Below are 22,279 nucleotides of genomic sequence, written 5' to 3' on the forward strand. Positions count from 1 at the left end.
AAAAAGGGGCCCCATATGGTGATTAGGAAGTTGCATGCAACCATTGGATTATGAATAATTTTCCGTATTTGAAGTGACATCTGAAGATTACCAGAGACTTTATTTTTGCACATTGTGAATTGATAGAGACTTATTCTTTTCTTTTTCATATTCTTGTTATGTATACGTAATATCATAAGCTTGCAAAACCTCTAGCGCTACACTTGTTTGTGCACTTGTGTTTTATTGTTAACCATTTTTTTGTCTTCATGCCTGCTGGTTTAGGTATCATCTTGGTATCATTCTTTTCAGCCAGCAGTCGGCTTTCATGTAAAAGCAATCCTAGTGGCTAATTAGCCTCTAGACTGCTTTTACAAGCAGTGGGAGGGAATGCCCCCCCCCACCGTCTTCCGTGTTTTTCTCTGGCTCTCCTGTCTCAACAGGGAACCTGAGAATGCAGCCGGTGATTCAGCCAGCTGACCATAGAGCTGATCAGAGACCAGAGGGGCTCCAAACATCTCTGTGGCCTAAGAAACCGGAAGCTACGAGCATTTCATGACTTAGATTTCGCTGGATGTAAACAGCGCCATTGGGAAATTGGGGAAGCATTTTATCACACCAATCTTGGTGTGATCAGATGCTTTGAGGGCAGATGAGAGATCTAGGTTCTAATAGACCCCAATTTTTTCAAAAAAGAGTACCTGTCACTACCTATTGCTATCATAGGGGATATTTACATTCCCTGGGATAACAAAAAAAATGATTAAAAAAAATGAAAGGAACAGTTTAAAAATAAGATAAAAAAGCAAAAAAATAATAAAGGAAAAAAAAAAAAAAAAAAGCACCCCTGTCCCCCCCTGCTCTCGCGCTAAGGCGAACGCAAGCGTCGGTCTGGCGTCAAATGTAAACAGCAATTGCACCATGCATGTGAGGTATCACCGCGAAGGTCAGATCGAGGGCAGTAATTTTAGCAGTAGACCTCCTCTGTAAATCTAAAGTGGTAACCTGTAAAGGCTTTTAAAGGCTTTTAAAAATGTATTTATTTTGTTACCACTGCACGTTTGTGCGCAATTTTAAAGCATGTCATGTTTGGTATCCATGTACTCAGCCTAAGATCATCTTTTTTATTTCATCAAATATTTGGGCAATATAGTGTGTTTTAGTGCATTAAAATTTAAAAAAGTGTGTTTTTTCCCCAAAAAATGCGTTTGAAAAATCGCTGCGCAAATACTGTGTGGAAAAAAAAAAATGAAACACCCACCATTTTAATCTGTAGGGCATTTGCTTTAAAAAAATATATAATGTTTGGGGGTTCAAAGTAATTTTCTTGCAAAAAAAAATAATTTTTTCATGTAAACAAAAAGTGTCAGAAAGGGCTTTGTCTTCAAGTGGTTAGAAGAGTGGGTGATGTGTGACATAAGCTTCTAAATGTTGTGCATAAAATGCCAGGACAGTTCAAAACCTCCCCAAATGACCCCATTTTGGAAAGTAGACACCCCAAGCTATTTGCTGAAAGGCATGTCGAGTCCATGGAATATTTTTTATTGTGACACAAGTTGCGGGAAAAAGACACATTTTTTTTTTTTTTTGCACAAAGTTGTCACTAAATGATATATTGCTCAAACATGCCATGGGAATATGTGAAATTACACCCCAAAATACATACATGTGTGGGACTTTTTGGGAGCCTAGCCGCGTACAGGACCCTGAAAACCAAGCACCGCCTTCAGGCTTTCTAAGGGCGTAAATTTTTGATTTCACTCTTCACTGCCTATCACAGTTTCGGAGGCCATGGAATGCCCAGGTGGCACAAACCCCCCCCAAATGACCCTATTTTGTAAAGTAGACACCCCAAGCTATTTGCTGAGAGGTATAGTGAGTATTTGGGGTCATTTGGGGGGGGGGGGGTTGTACTGCCCTGCCATTTTAGCACCTCAAGAAATGACATAGGCAGTCATAAACTAAAAAGCTGTGTAAATTCCAGAAAATGTACCCTAGTTTGTAGACGCTATAACTTTTGCGCAAACCAATAAATATACGCTTATTGACATTTTTTTTACCAAAGACATGTGGCCGAATACATTTTGGCCTAAATGTACGACTAAAATTGAGTTTATTGGATTTTTTTTACAACAAAAAGTAGAAAATGTCATTTTTTTTCAAAATTTTCGGTCTTTTTCCGTTTATAGCGCAAAAAATAAAAACAGCAGAGGTGATCAAATAACATCAAAAGAAAGCTCTATTTGTGGGAAGAAAAGGACGCAAATTTTGTTTGGGTACAGCATTGCATGACCGCACAATTAGCAGTTAAAGCGACGCAGTGCCAAATTGTAAAAAGTGCTCTGGTCAGGAAGGGGGTAAATCCTTCCGGGGCTGAAGTGGTTAAAATCACTGCTCCCGAAAAAATGGCCGTTTTTAAAACTTCTTTTTGCATTGATACATGTCCCCTGGGGCAGGACCCATGTCCCCAAATACTTTTTATGACAATACCATGCATATAAACCTTTAAAGTTAGCACTTTTGATTTCTCCCATAGAATTTTAAAGGGTGTTCCGCGGCTTTTGAATTTGCCGCGAACACCCCAAATTGTTTGCTGTTTGGCGAACTGGCGAACAGCCGATCTTCGAGTAGAACATGAGTTCAACTCGAACTCGAATTTGTATTTTATTGAAATCATATCCCCTCTCAAGCGTCTCTTCCCCAGAGAGAATAAGTTCAGAGCTCGCAACCTTTCTTCATAACTAATATCCTCCAGACCCTTTATTAGCTTTGTTGTGCTTCTTTTTACTCGCTCCATTTCCAGTACATCCTTCCTGAGGACTGGTGCCCAGAACTGGACAGCATACTCCAGGTGCGGCCGGACCAGAGCCTTGTACAGTGGGAGAATTATCCAGATACACCACGTCTACGGGCCTTCCTTTATCTAGATGGCAACTCACCTCCTCATAGAAGGTTAATAGATTGGTTTGGCAAGAATGATTCTTCATGAATCCATGTTGATTACTGCTAATGATACCATTCTCATTACTAAAATCTTGTATATAGTCCCTTTTCATCCCCTCCAAGAGTTTACATACTATTGATGTTAGGCTAACTGGTCTGTAATTCCCAGGGATGTATTTTGGGCCCTTTTTAAATATTGGTGCTACATTGGCTTTTCTCCAATCAGCTGGTACCATTCCAGTCAGTAGACTGTCAGTAAAAATTAGGAACAATGGTCTGGCAATTACTTGACTGAGTGCCCTAAGTACCCTCTTGTGCAAGCCATCTGGTCCCGGTGATTTATTAATGTTAAGTTTCCCAAGTCTAATTGTAATTCTGTCCTCTGTTAACCATGGAGGTGCTTCCTGTGTTGTGTTATGAGGATAAACACTGCAGTTTTGGTTACTGAAGCCCCCCGATTCCCTTGTGAAGACTGAAGAGAAGAATAAATTCAATACCTTCGCCATCTCCCCATCCTTTGTAACCAGATGTCCTTCCTCATTCTTTATAACGCCAATATGGTCTGTCCTCCCTTTTTTACTGTTTACATACTTAAAGAATTTCTTGGGATTTTTTTTTGCTCTCCTCTGCTATGTATCTTTCATGTTCTATTTTAGCCGCCCTAATTGCACCCTTACATTTCTTGTTGCATTCTTTATATACTCTAAATGCTGATGATGATCCCTCAACCTTGTATTTTTTGAAGGCCTTCTCCTTTGCTTTTATATGCATTTTTACATTGGAGTTAAGCCATCCAGGACTTTTGTTCGCTCTTTTAAATTTATTACCCAATGGAATGCATTGGCTAATGCCCTTATTTAATATGCTCTTAAAGCAAGCCCATCTCTCCTATGTGTTCTTTGTTCCTAAGAATTTATCCCAATTTATGCCTTCTAGCAAGGCTCGTAGTTTAGGGAAGTTGGCATTCCCCTTATGTTTCCTATTTGTGTGATTTATACTGAAGCCAATTGACCTGTCATCGCTGTTACCTAAATTGCCCCGTATTTCCATATCCGTGATCAGGTCTCTATTGTTGGTAATCAGTAGATCCAGTAACGCTTTATTTCTAGTTGGTGCGTCTACCATCTGACCCATAAAATTGTCATGCAAGACATTTAGGAACTGGCGAGCCTTAGATGAATGCGCGGTTACCTCCGCCCAGTCTATGTCTGGATAGTTAAAATCCCCCATTATGATAACACTTTCCATCCTTGCTGCTAATCCAAATTGTGATAGGAGATCTGTCTCCCCTTCCTCCCTCAGGTTAGGTGGCCTATAGTATAGTCCCAGTATTATTTTCCCCTTAGCTTCATCCCTTTGGAGCTCTACCCATAAGGATTCCACCTCCTCCCTAGCTCCCTTAGTGATGTCATCTCTCACATTCACTTGTACATTATTCTTGATATATATAGGCATACCCCTCCAACCAGGTCTCTGAAATTCCCACAAAATCCAAATCCTCCTCGTGCAACAGTATCTCTACTTCACCCATCTTGTCTGCCAGGCTCCTCCTATTATCCTCTTATTGGGTGTTCCGAGATTGCAACTAGGACTTGCTACTATACTTACCTTGGGTTTATGTGCTTTGGTCAACCTACCACTAATGCCCCCAATACTACCCTCTGGAATATGTTCCGCGCTGACTATCTCTACCTCTGGACCCCCCCCCCATCGCCTAGTTTAAAAACCCCTCTAACTTTTTGGCCATCTTCATTCCCAGCTGATCTGCACCCTCCTCATTTAGGTGCAGTCCGTCCCTACTATAGTACTGGTTATTGACTGAGAAGTCGGCCCAGTCCTCCAGGAGCCCAAACCCCTCCTTACTACACCAGCTCTTCAGCCATTTGTTTACTTCCCTAATCTCCGTCTGCCTTTATGGCTCGATGTACCGGTAGTATTCCTGAGAATACTACCTTGGAGGTCCTTTTCCTCAATTTAGCTCCTAAGTCCCTAAAATCATTCTTTAGGACACTCCATGTGCCTCTGACTTTGTCATTGGTGCCAACGTGCACCATGACAGCCGGGTCTTCCCCAGCCCCTCCCAGTAATCTGTCCACCAGATCCATGATGTGCCGATCCCGAGCGCCTGGTAGACAACATACTGTTCGGCGCTTCAGGTCTTTGTTACAGATTGGTCTCTCTGTCCTTCTAAGAATTGAGTCCCCTACCACCAGAATCTGTCTTTCCTTTCCCTTTGCTTGCCCCCCACTCTCACTGGTGGAGTTCTTCCCCCGGCAGCTAGGAGAGTCCCTCAGCTCCAGCAGTGCTGGTCCCTGACTGGTTTCACTTTCACTGGTTATAATTTGCTTTTTATGATGGGGCTGTTTTTCTGCTGGTGTCAGATTATGGGTGGCATCCCTGGACCCTGTGTTGTGAACCTGCGAACATCCACCTATGCCCCAATACCACATGAGACATGACTAGGGTATTAAAGATGATTTGTCTCCATTCTGCTCTGACCATCACTCCCTTCATCCCTTATAAACAACCACATAACCACAAGCTGGAGTTAAATGGCCATAGCAGCTAGACGTGCGATTCCTTTAGTTTCCAAATTAATAATCAGAGAAATTTTTCGTTATTTGGAGATTCGGCTATATCCGAATACCCGAATTACAATATAAACAAATTTTAACAAATGCTCCGAATAACGTAACAAAATTCGTCTGAGTTTCGGAAATTCGAACTGAAATTCTAATCGAATTTTACATTGAACTCCAGTCGAATTCTCACTACACATATTGCTGAAAACAAAGACTGTGTGTGTTATTAGAACACCATTTCGAAATAATGCTGTTTTTGTTAAACCAAAGGTGATTTAAAGAGTCATTGTATTCATTTGATGAAGATTAATTTTTTGTTTGTTCACTTTGCTACATTCGAATCGAAAACAATATAACATTTTCGTTTTAAACAATTCGAAAATGTATCGATTTGATTGTTTTGAATAGAAAAAAAATCGGTAAATGCGAAGAAAATACGAATTCCAAATACAAATTCCGAAAAAGAATTCTGAAAACAAATTGAACTGACCCACCGAATTTAACTAAACGAAATAACTAGAGTAACGAATCAAAATGAAACTAAACTAAACAAATTTTTTCATCATGCACATGTCTACTAGCAAACTTTTATTACCAAACTGTATACATAAGAGGTAAATAACACGTTAAACCCAGTGGAGCCTCAAGGTCCTGGTAGGCATCAAAGAAGAAAGTACCTGCATCCAACTTATTAGGCCTTAAGCACCGACTTAGGGACAACAAGTCGCAGAAACCAACATACCAACTACTGGGAGCCGTACCTCAGACGGGTCTCTATCAAGTATATGTTTGCCCCATACTAACCTACCAGGACCTTGTACCCTGCTTGCTGCCATGATATAGAACCACAGCAAAAACAATAAAGCTTTTTTTAAAAAGTAGGGGGGGGGGATCCCAGAACCAAAATCCAGAAACAAGAAAGGGGAGAGAGGGTGGGAAATTTTTCCCAATGCAGCTTTCCTCTGATTGAAGACGCCCTCAGAACCCTAGCTTGACTACTGTAGCTCTACCCATTCCTGGCCTACACACCAATCAGTAAGTCCCACCGCTTATATATCCTATCATACTAGGCTGAAACCACTCCTTGACCCAAACCCCTTTAACCCCTGTCATGCCGGACCTCCGTCCATGTCTTTTCTCTCCTTTACTCCGGGCCTCTCTTTACTGTAGATACCAGGACCATAACTGACATTTATAAACAGAAAAGTCAGTGCTACTACCCATACACCACCACATAGATAACAGAGCTCCACAGTCGCTGGCTGAGTAGAGTAATGTAGAAATGCCTTAATGACAATCAGTTAAATTTGCATTTTTCAATTGAGTATGATGCTTTTAATATCAACTTTTTAGACATCACTCTAATGGGTGATCCAACTACAGGTGATGTTTCAACGTGCACCTATAGGAAACCGTGCTCTGGTAACACTACACTTTTTGCAGCCAGTTGTCATCCATCCCACGCCATCAATGCCATCCCTTCTGGGGAGTTTATTCGCGCCAAACGAAACTGTTCAACAGACTCAGCCTTTAAGCTGGAATGCAAAGGTCATTCATCAGCGTTTATTGGACCGAGATTATAACGAATCTGTTATCCCCCCGTACACACGATCGGATTTTCCGACAACAAAACCGTGGATTTTTTGTTCACACGGTCACTCAAATGTTGGCCAATAATTCTGAACGTGGTGACATACAAGACGTATGACGAGCCAAGAAAAAGGAAGTTCAATAGCCAGTGCGGCTCCTTCTGTTTGATTCCGAGCATGCGTGGAACTTTTGTGCGTTGGACTTGTATACACACGATCGGAAATTCCGGCAACAAAGTTTTGTTGGCGGAAAATTTGAGAACCTGCTAGCCAACATTTGTTGGCGGAAAGTCCGGCAACAAATGTCCGATGGAGCGTACACAAGGTCAGACTTTCAGCCAACAAGCTCACATCCAACATTTGTTGTCGGAAAATCTGATCGTGTGTACGGGGCATTTATACACCAAGGACTGAAAAGGGTTTGATAATGGACAGAGAAGAATTACTGTCAGATAAACCTAAAACCAAGAGAGAGTATAGGAATAAGAATAAATCTTATAAACCTTACAACTCTAGAAATAGAAGAACGGGCAAACCTATTACGTTTGTAACTAGACATGTGCACACTGAAATATTTCGTTTCGGAATTTAGTTTTCGTCCGAAAAATAAATTTAGTTAGTTACTCCTGAAATTCGTTTTTTATTCATTTCGTTTTTCGTTACAAAATTGCATTCGTCCGAAAATCCAAATGAATTAAGGTCGAATCTGTCATTGAAGGCTTATGGTGTCTGTCGAATGTTCAAAGAAGATTCGACGGAGCAGCTAAACTGTACGACGCCGCAATCGTACATTTCCGGTCGAATTTTCCAGCTACAAGCTAGCTGTAGTAGAATTCTAATGTTGTATGACTAGTAATAATTATATTTATTAATTATTTTACTAGTCAAGCAACATTAGAATTGTTCTATAGCCTATGGGCGGATGCATTTGACCGGAAATGTACGATTGCAGCGGCGCACAGTTTAGCGGCTCCGTCGAATCTTCTTAGAACTTTCGACAGACACCAAAAGCCAAAAATTCGACGTTTGTATGTTTTTCGTTGCTTTGTCGAATCTTCTGCGTTCATGTTGAATGGTCTACTCTACCCCAACAGTCAGCCAACTTTCACATTCGTTTCTCAATTCTCAAAGTGCAATGGCGGGCGCGGGATCCGACGTTGTGTCAGATATTGATATGGCATTATAATATAGAATCTATAATAATAAATGACCCCCCCCCCAACAACACGGGCAGCCTCTGAGGCTATCACAACACTAGCAAAACTAGTATCACTATCAAGTTCACAACACTAACACAATAGCAGCAGATTATTATGAAAAAGTTAAGTTGAACTGTAGCTTGCTTCACTATTGTTCTGCTGCTGTGATTATGCTTAATTGCTAAATAATTCAGGTTCTCTGACAAACGGACCAGCTAAGATTGACTGTCTTCTGAAATGATTCAGTGTGTGTGTCTCTCTCTGCTAGCAAATCGTAAGTGAAAGTAAGTTGGCTGTACGTGTGTACTTAGTTCTAGCTATTTTACTGCCCCTCCTCTTTGGTTACAATCGGCCAATAACATTCATCATCATCATCATTATTTTTACTTCCCCCACCCAATTCCAGCAGCGATCTTTTCTCTCTATGTCGAATCTTTTCTCTCTATGTCGAATTATCTTGGACTAATAGAGTTCAGGTTAGGCACATTCGACCACAGGTTCGATGGACACAGATCGTTATTGTCAGCGTCATGTCGAATCTCCTATCTATATCGAACTGTTGTCGCAACAAAAACGAAAATAAAGCATTTGTTTATGTCGGGTCTTTCGGTTTTCGTATTCTGCGCTTTCGTTATCGTTTGTTAAAACGATGACGAAAATACCTGAAATTCGGACAAAACGCATTTGGGCGAAAACGAATGCACATGTCTATTTGTTACTACATTTTCCCAAGAATTTCATCAAATAGTCAGAATAATAAAAAAGAATCTGCCAATACTGTATACAGATAAAGATTTAAGTGGGATTTTACAAGCAGGTTGCCATTTTTCTAGCTGACGTGCGTCCACGTTAGGGACTGCACTATCACCCAGTCTTTTCTCATCTAAACAATGCCAACCCACCTGGCTCTCCTATCCTGGAAGTTACCATTGTAATACAAAAATCTGTAGGTACTGTAATTTGTGTCTTTTGGGTAAAACGTTTGTTGCCACAGCCACAGATGACGGGTTCATTATACAGCAATACATCAACTGTGGCACAAACAATGTAATTTATCACCTGTATTTTATGCCACCTCCAATATGTTGGTTGTATCACACGTCCTTTGAGAGCCCGTATAAGGGAACACTACTGTGACACAAATAATCCAAATGCTAAAAATATTTTGAATGCAACAGGTTACTTTAGAGAATGTCATCAGGGCGATCCTTCCTCATTCAGCTTCAGAGGAATAGAACGATTGTCTCACTCGCCCAGAGGAGGTGACAGGGAGAGAGGCATGGTGCATTTTTAGATTAAAAACTAGATGCCTCAGGGGTTAAACCTGAGGTGGGATCTGGACTTGCACTTACATTAAGAATGCCTCTCCCCAGAGCCTCCTCTCTCTCTCTTCCTTTCTTTCTTCTGGGTTTTTTTTTTCACATACGTACCTGGATTATTATTTTCATCTTTTTTTATTTAATGTTTTTTGAATTTCATGGTGTACTCCTTTATGCATATGTCTATATGTGTATAAATGTATGCACATGTGTGTACATACGCGTGTGTACACACATGTGCATATTGTCACTACAAGTTGTGTGAAAATTAGTGGCATACACATGGATCACCCTATATGTATTGCAGCTGATTCTCTTTTTTAGATAATTGCCTGCGGTCAATTAGGACAACCAATGGGTGGAGCCTGTGATCTTTAGAGCTACTATTTGTTTCAAAGTTTTATGTCTGTAATGTGGTTATGACTAAGGCCTTATAGGTTGAAACGCGTCAACTGATTTAACCAGCGTTTGTTCACTGTGGCTATTCAATAAAATGAAGAAATTTTAAGAGCAACAACCGGAGTGCGGATAATTTTTTCTACATTACTCTACTCAGCCAAAGTTTTATGTCTGTAATGTGGTTATGACTAAGGCCTTATAGGCAAAAACCTGTTAACTGACTTAATCAGCGTTTGTTCACTGTGGCTATTCAATAAAATGAAGAAATTTTAAGAGCAACAACCGGAGTGCGGATCTTTTTTTTCTACATAACTGACATTTAACCTCTGTTTGTTATAGACGTCCTATCCACTTTTGTGTTTTGAAACACCACCAATAAACACCCCTAATAAACACACCAAAAAGCACCCACACTAAACAAACCCAAAAACACCCCCCCCATAAAGACCCCAATAAATACCCACAAAAAACACATCCAATAAATACCTCCCAAAAGCACCCTCAATAAAGACCCTCAGAAAACACTCCCAATCTATAAACACCCTGGACGCTATATTACTTCTATTCGGCCGCGGTTTGTTCCCTCTCTTTGCTTGTGTTCTTCACTGATTTCTTCCAAATTTGTTCCAGAATTATTCACAAAGTGAACAAAATTGTTATTTTTGTAAACAATTTGCAATATAATAAACTGAAGTACCGCAGAGGGTGGCGACTTCCAGGTAGGAGAATTGTGAAGTTTTTTCATTTTGCATTCAATAATCAGAAGATCAATTATTTGTCAAATCTGATTTTTAAATATTTGATCGGTAGAATATTATCATCACATTACACAGGTTTCTATAATCTGTGGCTGGCTCCCACAAAGTGAAACTGTTTTCATTTACTTTAAAGCCAAAATTATTACAACCAGTTCACAAGGATAAATGTAGTATTTGTACTGCACAACAGTTCTCCTCCTCACTGCAGGTCCAGTATAACGAAACACTGGAAGTGAAGTCACTGGAGGAGCCAGTGACGTCACTTCCGGTGTTTCGCTATGGATCCCCGTTTTGAAAAGAGATATTGGACTCAGGGGTTTTTCCATTTTTTGAAGGTGAGCAGGAACTTTACACTGAGGTGGTGGTGACTTTTTCGTTGGAATTTTTTCTTCACACATTTTGTCACATCTCTTTTTACCTCTACTCACAGAGGAAGGATTATTATTATTATATATAATTGTTGTTTACAGTTACACAACTTTTGTTTGCCTATGGATAGTTAGTACAAACTAAAATATTCCACGCTTAGGACAATACTTAAAAGAGAACTGCAGCCCCCCCCAGAAAATGGAAAAACACCGAGGTGAAATCCAAAAATTAATAAAAAACTCTAGTGGGGAATGTGGCGCTGTTCAAAGGTGTATATTATTAAAATGATACCATAAGGAATGTGTGGTGACAATATGTGAAAAATACTGTAAACAGATGTATGAATGTTAAACGAAGCGTGTCATGTGTATACCAGAAATGTAAAACATCACATAGTATGAAAACCAAAAGTGCAAATGCGTTGTAAATGATCATAAAAGTAATACATACACTCAAAAAAGTAAAACATAACCAATATATAAATGTGCGTGATATTGGTGTGAGTTAGCAAAATTGCAAAAGAAACGCACAAAGATGCCCAAAAAATGCACAAGTATCATCAATGGTGTGATAAATAACTAATGTGATAGTGCACCCAAATTTTCAAAAATCAAGTCCAAATGGTGTAGGTGTCCAAGCAAAATTAAAATTCTACATAAAAAATCTGTGAAAAGTGTCTTGGCATTCCAAAAAGGTCCCATATAAATTATTGTGATCGTTGTGTAAACTTTTCTTCTGGAACCCCCGCTTGTGTCCCCACTCACCGGAAGACCCAACCCCTGCAGGGGTAATGGGCAAGTAAAAGTAAATCTACTGGTAGGAATCAATCGGTGTCCCCCTCTGTGGTTCCGTAATCTCCTTCCTGGTTGGGTTGTCACTGGTCCTTTAAGAAAGTCCACCAGAGCGTATCCATATATATGGAGAAGAGAGGAGCCTCATAGTGTAAATCCAAAAAAATTTTATTATTTTAGCCAGTCAGCTTACATAAAAATGAAATCATTAAAATAGGTAAAACAAATAAATAAAGTCTGACTAAAGAAATAGCACTGTTCCGCTGGCTGGTGGAGAGCCGGTAGTTGAAACAGTAATGAGGCAGCGGCGTGCGTTCCACGGCCGATCTGCCAAAAACTGGAAGTGCACGAACAACAGACTGTGCAGCGACGTATGCGTACCGTGACCACGCCTTACGCGTTTCGTCATCAAGACGTCATCTGAGGCGCGGCCATCTTGGTACACCATACGTCCATATATACAACAGGGAGGCGCCGCGTGTCCAATCAGAATGGTAAAAGAGCCGCACTCCACCCAGCGGGGAATGTTAATTGCGCTCTATTGGAAAGATTAAGACGTGACCCACTGCCCCAGCATCCCCTGGTGGAAAGGAATAAAGACTGCAAAAATGATATAAAAAGATGTGTGACAGCTGTCTCAGGGGGGCGCCTCTGTGCAAACAAAGCAGAAGCAATGGGTGACAAGCACACAGATAAAAGTGCCGTTCGCCCGCATATGATCACTAAAACAACAAGAAAACAAAAAACACGTATCAAATGCCACCACTCATGAATAAAAAGTATTAATTAAAATGGTGGTAGAGAAATGTGAAAATAACATTTACAAAAATATACAAAGATATATATGGTTCGATATTAGACCAAAAATGTGCTAAGCATTGTTTAGAATAATGCATCTGTAGAGAACATTATTAGATCAAAAAATATTAAAAAGTGTAAGAACCAAATTAATATTACATATGAAAAACGAATGTGAGTAAGGGGGCAAGAGATATAAAAATTTATATTTGCGCCATTAAATGTTAACTAACGTGGATCATCCATAAACAATATCTCACATACATGAATAAAAATGAGGGAACTCCAGTTCCTGGTGAAACCTTCTATTATTGCAAAACGGATGTGGAAACTGTAAAACCATCTAAAAATGTGCACATTGGAAAAAATGTAAAAAAAGAAGAAGAAAGAAGGGGAAGAGGAAGAAGAGGAGGAGGTATATAGTACCCACTATGGTTTTATGTGGAGTTGATATCGATTAATTGGCCCTGAAAGGGCTGGCAAAGGAGGCTATGTTGAATATGAGGGAATGTAAACAAATATCATGAAATGAATAGAATTGGTAAGAAATACAAGATTTATTGTGGAAATATATGCGAATACATATAGGAGGGTCACTGGTATGTGTTATGTATCCTATATCCGATATAAATTGGTACAGGAGTTAGGAGGTAGAGCTAGAAATTCGATAAGAAGCAATTTAAATCAATGTCCACGTTATGTCCTCTAGGCACCAAGCTACTTTTTATTCATGAGTGGTGGCATTTGATACGTGTTTTTTGTTTTCTTGTTGTTTTAGTGATCATATGCGGGCGAACTGCACTTTTATCTGTGTGCTTGTCACCCATTGCTTCTGCTTTGTTTGCACGGAGGTGCCCCCCTGAGACAGCTGTCACACATCTTTTTTATATCATTTTTGCAGTCTTTATTTCTTTCCACCAGGGGGTGCTGGGGCAGTGGGTCACGTCTTAATCTTTCCAATAGAGCGCAATTAACATTCCCCGCTGGGTGGAGTGCGGCTCTTTTACCATTCTGATTGGACACGCAGCGCCTCCCTGTTGTATATATGGACGTATGGTGTACCAAGATGGCCGCGCCTCAGATGACATCTTGATGACGAAACGCGTAAGGCGTGGTCATGTTGGTACGCATACGTCGCTGCACAGTCTGTTGTTCGTTCAGTTACGGTTTTTGGCAGATCGGCCATGGAACGCACGCCGCTGCCTCGTTACTGTTTCAACTACCGGCTCTCCACCAGCCAGCGGAACAGTGCTATTTCTTTAGTCAGACTTTATTTATTTGTTTTACCTATTTTAATGATTTCATTTTTATGTAAGCTGACTGGCTAAAATAATACAAAATTTTTGGATTTACACTATGAGGCTCCTCTCTTCTCCATATATATGGATACGCTCTGGTGGACTTTCTTAAAGGACCAGTGACAACCCAACCAGGAAGGAGATTGCGGAACCACAGAGGGGGACACCGATTGATTCCTACCAGTGGATTTACTTTTACTTGCCCATTACCCCTGCAGGGGTTGGGTCTTCCGGTGAGTGGGGACACAAGCGGGGGTTCCAGAAGAAAAGTTTATACAACGATCACAATAATTTATATGGGACCTTTTTGGAATGCCAAGACACTTTTCACAGATTTTTTATGTAGAATTTTAATTTTGCTTGGACACCTACACCATTTGGACTTGATTTTTGAAAATTTTGGTGCACTATCACATTAGTTATTTATCACACCATTGATGATACTTGTGAATTTTTTGGGCATCTTTGTGCGTTTCTTTTGCAATTTTGCTAACTCACACCAATATCACGCACATTTATATATTGGTTATGTTTTACTTTTTTGAGTGTATGTATTACTTTTATGATCATTTACAACGCATTTGCACTTTTGGTTTTCATACTATGTGATGTTTTACATTTGTGGTATACACATGACACGCTTCGTTTAACATTCATACATCTGTTCACAGTATTTTTCACATATTGTCACCACACATCCCTTATGGTATCATTTTCTACGGATAGTTAGTGTTTGCAGTACTGTGCACTGTGTATTAAGTTGGGTTTAAGCGCACTTTTACTATTTTTATTTACTATTCATGTATGTGGTATCGGAGCACATTTAAATAGCTGCAGCTGAACTATATAATTTCACTTATTAATTAGGTTCTTATCTTATCTGTATCAGCGCTTAAGTAAATTATTTTGAATGGTTAGAACTAGGGTTTTAGTATCTAGAATTAGGGTTAAAATCAGACTTAAGGGTGTCTGTGAAGAATCTCATTTATCTGGGCCATGGTATATCTAGTAATAGTCACGTTCAAGTGGACTTCTGTTTTGGTTCTGAAATGTTGAAGATGTTTCGTAGCTTACTCAAGCCACTTCTTCAGTTCTCACCAGTTTTAGCGTATACAGTACATCTCAAAATGTTTGCCAATATATCTGTGACGGTTCCCATATATCTAGGTCATGGTCTATCTAGTAGTTGTTAGTCACATTCAACTGGACTTCTGTTTTGGTTCTGTATTGTTATAGACGTTTTGTAACTTATTTAAACCATTTCTTCTGTTCTCATCAGTTTCAGGGTATACATCTCCAAATGATTGCCAATCTGTCTCCGAAGATTCTCATTTATTCAGGTCACGATACATCCAGTAATAGTTAATCCAACTAAAGTTAGGCATAAAACTATGGTTAAAACTAGGGTTCAGCCTAGGGTTAGTGCTAGAACTAGGGTTAGAACAAGTTGGAACTAGAGTTAGGGTTATAATAAGGATTCAAATTTGAGTGTGGGAAAGATTTACAACCAAGGTAAGGTTTGGATGAGCACTGGATTTGAGGTTAAACTAGAATTTGAGTTAGAAATAGGGTTAGAATTATAATTACGGTTAAAATTAGGGTTGGGGCAGTACTTGGGATGGGGTAATCTTAGAATTAAGGTTAGATCTAGGGTAAGATTTGAACAAGAGTTACAATTTGGTTCAGAGTCAGAATGAAATTGTAAACTAGGTTTAGGATTAGAAATAGGGTTAGCGTTAGAACTAGGGGGAATGTTAAAACTAGGCCTAGGACTAAGATTAGAACTAGAGTTAGAGTATTTAGAATTAGTGTTCAATGCACAATGAAAAAAAAAATATTTAGTTTCATTTCAGATTAATTTGTTAAGTAAATTGTTTCATTTCATCATATTGATTCTTAGAATGATTCATTTTCGTAAATTTGGATTCATTTCGCATGCTCGTTGTTCAGAATCGATTCGTAATCTCGGAAGTTATTTGGGAAGATTGGCTATATTAACTTTAAAGTGTTAATTCGTTTTTTCGGGAGATTACTTATGCACTCCGAGTCATTCCTGCTATTTTAACCCTCAAAGAGAAATAGATTGAGCTGATTGGGCGATATTGACTGGAGTAATGAAATTAACGAATGGAACGAAATTAATTTCAGATTCAATTGTTATGTTATGATTCGTAGATTCTGATGGATCCACCTCCATCCAAGCTAAACACACGTAGGAATCATCTTTCACTTTTATACCTTTCTGTATTTATTGAAATATGTTTCCATTTCCCATGTAGTGCACTTTTTATAATAATGAGAAATGTTAATGCTAAAAGAATTGACTGATTATCCAAGAGACAAAGACTACCGCACCCCTGAAGTATCAGTGTGTCATTGTTCTTGGACCCCCAAGTGTCACTTGGTGGTCCACAACAATGACATACTGACACTTGGGGGTCCACAACAATGACACACTGACACTTGGGGGTCCACAACAATGACACACTGACACTTGGGGGGTACCCAAATGAAGACACACTGACACTTGGTAGTCCAGAACAATGATACATTGATACTTGGGGATACAGAACAATGATACACTAACACTTGGGGGTCCCAGAACAATAACACACTGAGTGTCACACCGAGTGCCAAAATGTTGTGTCATTGTTCTGGAACCCTGAGTGTAAATGATTTTTCTGGGTACCTCAAGTGTCAGTGTGTCATTATTCTTGTACCCCAAGCATCAGTGTGTCATTGTTCTGAATTCCCAGGTGTCAGTGTGTCTTTTTTTGGGGGCTCTCACATGTCAATGTGTCTTTGTTTTCTACCTCCAAGTATCAGTGTGTCATTGTCTGAGTGCCATGTCAAATGTCAGAGTGCCATGTGTTGGTGTATGGTGTAGTAACAATATGAATTTGGACCTCCACCACTAGCTTTTGAATCTTTTGGCTGTTCATGGACATGTTCTTGGACCCCCAATTGTCAGTGTGTCATTGTTCTGGGACCCCCAAGTGTCAGTGTGTCATTGTTCTGGACCCCCAAGTGTCAGCATGTCTTTGTTGTGGCCCCCAAGTGTCAGTGTGTCATTGCTCTTGAGCCCTGAGCGTCAGTCATTGTTTTGGGGCCCCAAAATGTTGTGTCATTGTTCTGGAACCATGAGTGTAAATAATTTTTCTGGGTACCCCAAGTATCAGTGTGTCATTGTTCTGCGACCCCCAAATGTCAGAGTGCCATATGCCGGTGTACGGTGTAGTAACAATATGAATTTGGACCTCCACCACTAGCTTTGGAATCTTTTGGCTGTTCATGTACATGTTCTTATGCTGTGTACACACGGACGGACTTTTCAGCATCAAGCGTCCGACGGTCTTTCCGACGGACTTTCGACGGAGTTACGACGGACTTGGCCACACACGAACGGACTAAAGTCCGTTCGAAAGTCCGTTCCTTTGAACGTGATGACATACGAACGGATTTTTCGATCGGACTCGAGTCCGTCGGAAAGATTTGAAACATGTTCTAAATCTAAAGTCCGTCTGATTTTCAACAGAAAAAGTCAGCAGAAGGTCCGATGAAGCCCACACACGATCCGATTGTCCGCCGGATTTGTTCCGTCGGACCAGTCCGGTCGAAAACTCCGCCTGTGTGTACACGGCATTAGACCCCTAACTGCCAGTGTGTCATTGTTCTGGAACTCTGAATCTCATATTTTACACAATGAGTCAAGTAAATATCATTATGTTTTGGCACACACAAGTTAAATATTACCCATCCAGTTATATTGCATTGCTTGGCATACTCTGCAGAATTAAGACATCACAATTAAGACACAGAGCGTTTTGCTCATCTTGCTGATTCTTCTCTCTCTGGGTCTTCTCTATATTTCACTGAATGCAGCAAACCTCCCAGGTGGGTATGGAGATTCAGGTAGGTACTGGCATGCTGGATTACGCAGCATATGGACAAATATCCTAATACTGGCAATGTGTGACCCAGAGACAGGGACCTGTACAAGGGAAAGGGGTCAGAGGCAAAATGGGGATCAGAATAAAAAAGGGGGCCAGGTAGTCCGAGACCTGTACTAAGGAGAGGGGTTAAAGGAAAAATGGGGGGGGGGGGGTCAGAAGTAAAAGGGGGTTCCTGAGGGATCCGGCTGCTCATTGGAGCAATAGGTCTTGTAGTTCTATACCTGCTGTGTGCTGCTATAAGAACACTGGGATTTGTAGTTCTACGTCCGCTGTGTGTTGTTATTGAAGCAATGGGACTACCTAGGTTCTACCTAGGGTGTGTTCCGTGTTGATCCATATAATTGGCATTTTATCATGGGGTTGATTTTCTGCTGGTTTCACCTGCGAACATTCATCTATACCCCAATACCACATGAGACATGACTAGGGTATTAAAGATGATTTGTCTTCATTCTGCTCTGACTATCACTCCCTTCATCCCTTATAAATAACCACATGACCACAAGCTGGAGTTAAATGGCCATAGCAATCTTTTATTACCAAACCGTATACATAACAGGTAAATAACACGTTAAACCCAGTTTTAATGGAGTCTCAAGGTCCTGGTAGGCATTAAAGAAGAAAGTACCTGCGTCCAACTTATTAGGCCTTCAGCCGCCACAGCACCGACTCAGAGACAACCAGTCTCAGAAACCAACATATTAACTACTGGAAGCCGTACCTCAGATGGGTCTCTACCAAGTATATGTTTGCCCAATACTAACATACGAGGACCTTGTACCCCGCTTACTGCTATGACAAAGAAAAACATCAAAAACAATAAAGCCTCTTTAAAACAGTAGGGGGGAGGGACCCCAGAACCAAAATCTAGAAACAAGAAGACGCCCTCAGACCCCTAGCTTGACTACTCCCTATAGCTCTACCCATTCCTGACCTAGACATCTGTAGCAAGGTCTCCGGCCTCCTTCGATCTAATGAGAACCTCCAGGGCCAGAGATAGCTGACATCCTTCAGTATATGGTGGGTTGTGATGCATAGTGGGTGTAAGGTGGATAAAGCTATTGGGTGCCAGACACTTGAATGCAAAGAGATGTTTATTTCTCTTGCAAACTTTTTGTTGGAAAGAGGGTTAGGGACAGGATACCCTTAAGTAGTTGCAAGTTCAATTAGCAGACTCCGAGACTTCAATAGGAGGACAGCCGTACAGGAGAAGTCATCCAGCAAGACGCCACATCTGCACATGCAGGAATGCTGTCTCCTATGGCAACAGTCTTTAACCGTTATTAACACAAAGCGTAACAGTTCTTTCACCTTCACTACAACTTCTCCTTGTAGTTTTGTAGTTCTGAGCTCCAGGTCTCTCACTAGACCCACTGATTCACTGCCACTGAATCCCTTGGGCTCCTCCAATCTTCACTGTAGTATCTTCCTCAAGCGTCACCCCAGCCTCTCTGCTGGGTCCCTAGCTTGGCACTCCTGATGCTTCTCAAGACTCACCCCACTGGCCTGTCTGGTCCCTGGCTTGGCACACAAGGCTGCTCTGCAAGTGTCACCTACACTGGCTGGATCCCTGGCTTGATCACCGCCTCAAGTTTCCCAATTTTCCACCGTGGCTGTTCGGTGAGAATACTGCTTCGGTACTTGCTTCAGTTACTCACTGTGGTCCCTGGTAATAAGGTGGATGGTTCCTTAGTGGCGACAGCTTCCCCTCTACCTCCGACCACTGACAGGTTCTCCGGCCGGCAGAACCGTCACTTCTGGTTTGACTGCAAGCCGCAATCCCAACCCTACGCTGCTCTCTTGCTTCTGGATAGGCCCTCAGACAGCCTAGCAGCCAGATGCCCCCGGGATAGGCCCAATCTCTGGCCTAGCAGCCCGGGCAATACGACACATGTCCACCCAGACAGCCGTCCAGGTGGCACAGAACATAGATCACCTGACTCCACCTGAATATATATAGTCGCTCCCAGCAGGCCATGGGATTCAAAGAAACCCTTGCCCATTGGCTGAGATACCCACATACCCATAACTTGACCTTGCGTTGCCCTTTTCATATCCAGCACCACCAAGTACCCGGCCACCTAGTGTTGGTAGAGACAAGTGCAACCAAGCCAAACTTAGGGAGGAATCAGTAGATCTCTAACAATCATCCAGGGTAGCTACTCCTGGAAAGTAAATTTGTGAGGAGCATCTCTGCCTAAACTCCAGTGTGCTACACACCAATCAAGTAAGTCCCACCACTTATATTTCCTATCAGACTAGGCTGAAACCACTCCTTGACCCAAACCCCTTTAACCCCTGTCATGCCAGACCTCCGTCCATGTCTTTTCACTCTTTTACTCCGGGCCTCTCTTTATTGTAGATACCAGGACCTTAACTGACATTTAACCTCTGTTTGTTATAGACTTCCCATCCACTTTTGTGTTTTGAAACACCACCAATAAACACCCCTAAAAACACCTCTTATAAACACTCCAAAAAGCACCCACACTAAACAAACCCAAAACACCCCCCCCCATAAAGACCCCAATAAATACCTCCCAAAAGCAGCCTCAATAAAGACCCTCAGAAAACACTCCCAATCTACAAACACCCCGGACGCTGCATTCTTTGTACTCGGTCGTGGTGTGTTCCCTCTTTGCTTGTGTTCTTCACTGATTTCTTCCAAATTTGTTCCAGAATTTTTCGCAAAGGGAACAAAATTGTTATTATTGTAAACAATTTAAAATATAATAAACTGAAGTACCGCAGAGGGTGGCGACTTCCAGGTGGGAGAATTGTGAAGTTTTTTCATTTTGCATTCGATAATCAGAAGATCAATTATTTGTCAAATCTGATTTATAAATATTTGATCAGTAGAACATTATCATCACATTACACAGGTTTCTAGAATCTGTGGCTGGCTCCCAAAAAGTGAAACTGTTTTCATTTACTTTAAAGCCAAAATTATTACAACCAATTCACAAGGATATATGTAATATTTGTAAAGCACAATAATTTTCTGTTAAAAATGTTCAATTTACAAACCTAAATATCTTCGGTGTGTGGGATCAGAATTTCTTCACATGAAATGTATCAATCCTTACCGAAAGTTTCTATTTCTCATGAATCAGAACTTTATCTCAAACATCAGTTTTAACATCTCACAGATCAGTACTTTAGCTCAACAATTTGTGGTTGTATCTCATGAATCCAACCTCAACACTGACTCTAGTCCCAACACTATGATAAATCATATGCAGTGTTTCTGCTGATCTCAACATGTTTGCCAAAAAGTAATAAGTACGAATACCTTCAATTCCCCTAAAACGCTAACTCGGTTTAGGACTAGGGATTAGGTTTGAGAAAGAGTTAGAATGAGTGCCAGGGTTAGAATTATGAGGCAAGAGAAATGTCACCAGCACACCAGGGAAGTTCATAAAAGGTTCACATCACAGCAGAAGATAGCAACCTTTCGGAGCCATGCAGGACCCCTTCATCAGGCATGTGACGTTAAGCGGTCCTGCGTGGTTCCAAAACATTGCTATCATCTGTGTCATTGTTCTCGGACCCCCAAGTGTCAGTGTGTTATTGTTCTGGGATCCCCAAGTGTCAGTGTGTAATTGTTCTCGGACCCCCAAGTGTCAGTGTATCATTGTTCTGGGACCCCCAAGTGTCAGTGTGTCATTGTTCTCGGACCCCCAAGTGTCAGTGTGTCATTGTTCTGGACAACCAAGTGTCAGTGTGTCTTCACTTGGGGACCCCAAGTGTCATTGTGTTATTGTTCTGGGACCCCCAAGTGTCAGTGTGTCATTGCTGTGGACCCCCAAGTGTCAGTGTGTCATTGCTTTTGAGTCCTGAGTGTCAGTCATTGTTTTGGGGCCCCAAAATGTTGTGTCATTGTTCTGGAACCCTGAGTGTAAATGATTTTTCTGGGTACCTCAAGTGTCAGTGTGTCATTATTCTTGTACCCCAAGCATCAGTGTGTCATTGTTCTGAATTCCCAGGTGTCAGTGTGTTTTTTTGGGGGGCTCCCACATGTCAATGTGTCTTTGTTTTGTACCTCAAAGTGCCATGTGTCGGTGTATGGTGTAGTAACAATATGCATTTGGACCTCCACCACTAGCTTTGGAATCTTTTCACTGTTCATGTACATGTTCTTGGACCCCCAAGTGTCAGTGTGTCATTGTTCTGGACCCCCAAGTGTCAGCGTGTCTTTGTTGTGGACCCCAAGTGTCAGTGTGTCATTGTTCTGGACCCCCAAGTGTCAGCGTGTCTTTGTTGTGGACCCCAAGTGTCAGTGTATCATTGCTCTTGAGTCCT

General features: G+C 41.0%; 1 protein-coding gene across 2 annotated transcripts in view; it reads left to right on the forward strand.

Annotated features, from left to right (window-relative positions):
* Positions 1-22,279, forward strand: part of LOC141102380 (galactosylgalactosylxylosylprotein 3-beta-glucuronosyltransferase 1-like) — a 44,594-nt gene that overhangs the window by 6,890 nt on the left and 15,425 nt on the right. The window lies entirely within an intron of this gene.

Source organism: Aquarana catesbeiana, linkage group LG07, assembly GCF_042186555.1.
Source record: "Aquarana catesbeiana isolate 2022-GZ linkage group LG07, ASM4218655v1, whole genome shotgun sequence".
Classification (NCBI taxonomy): Eukaryota; Metazoa; Chordata; class Amphibia; order Anura; family Ranidae; genus Aquarana; species Aquarana catesbeiana.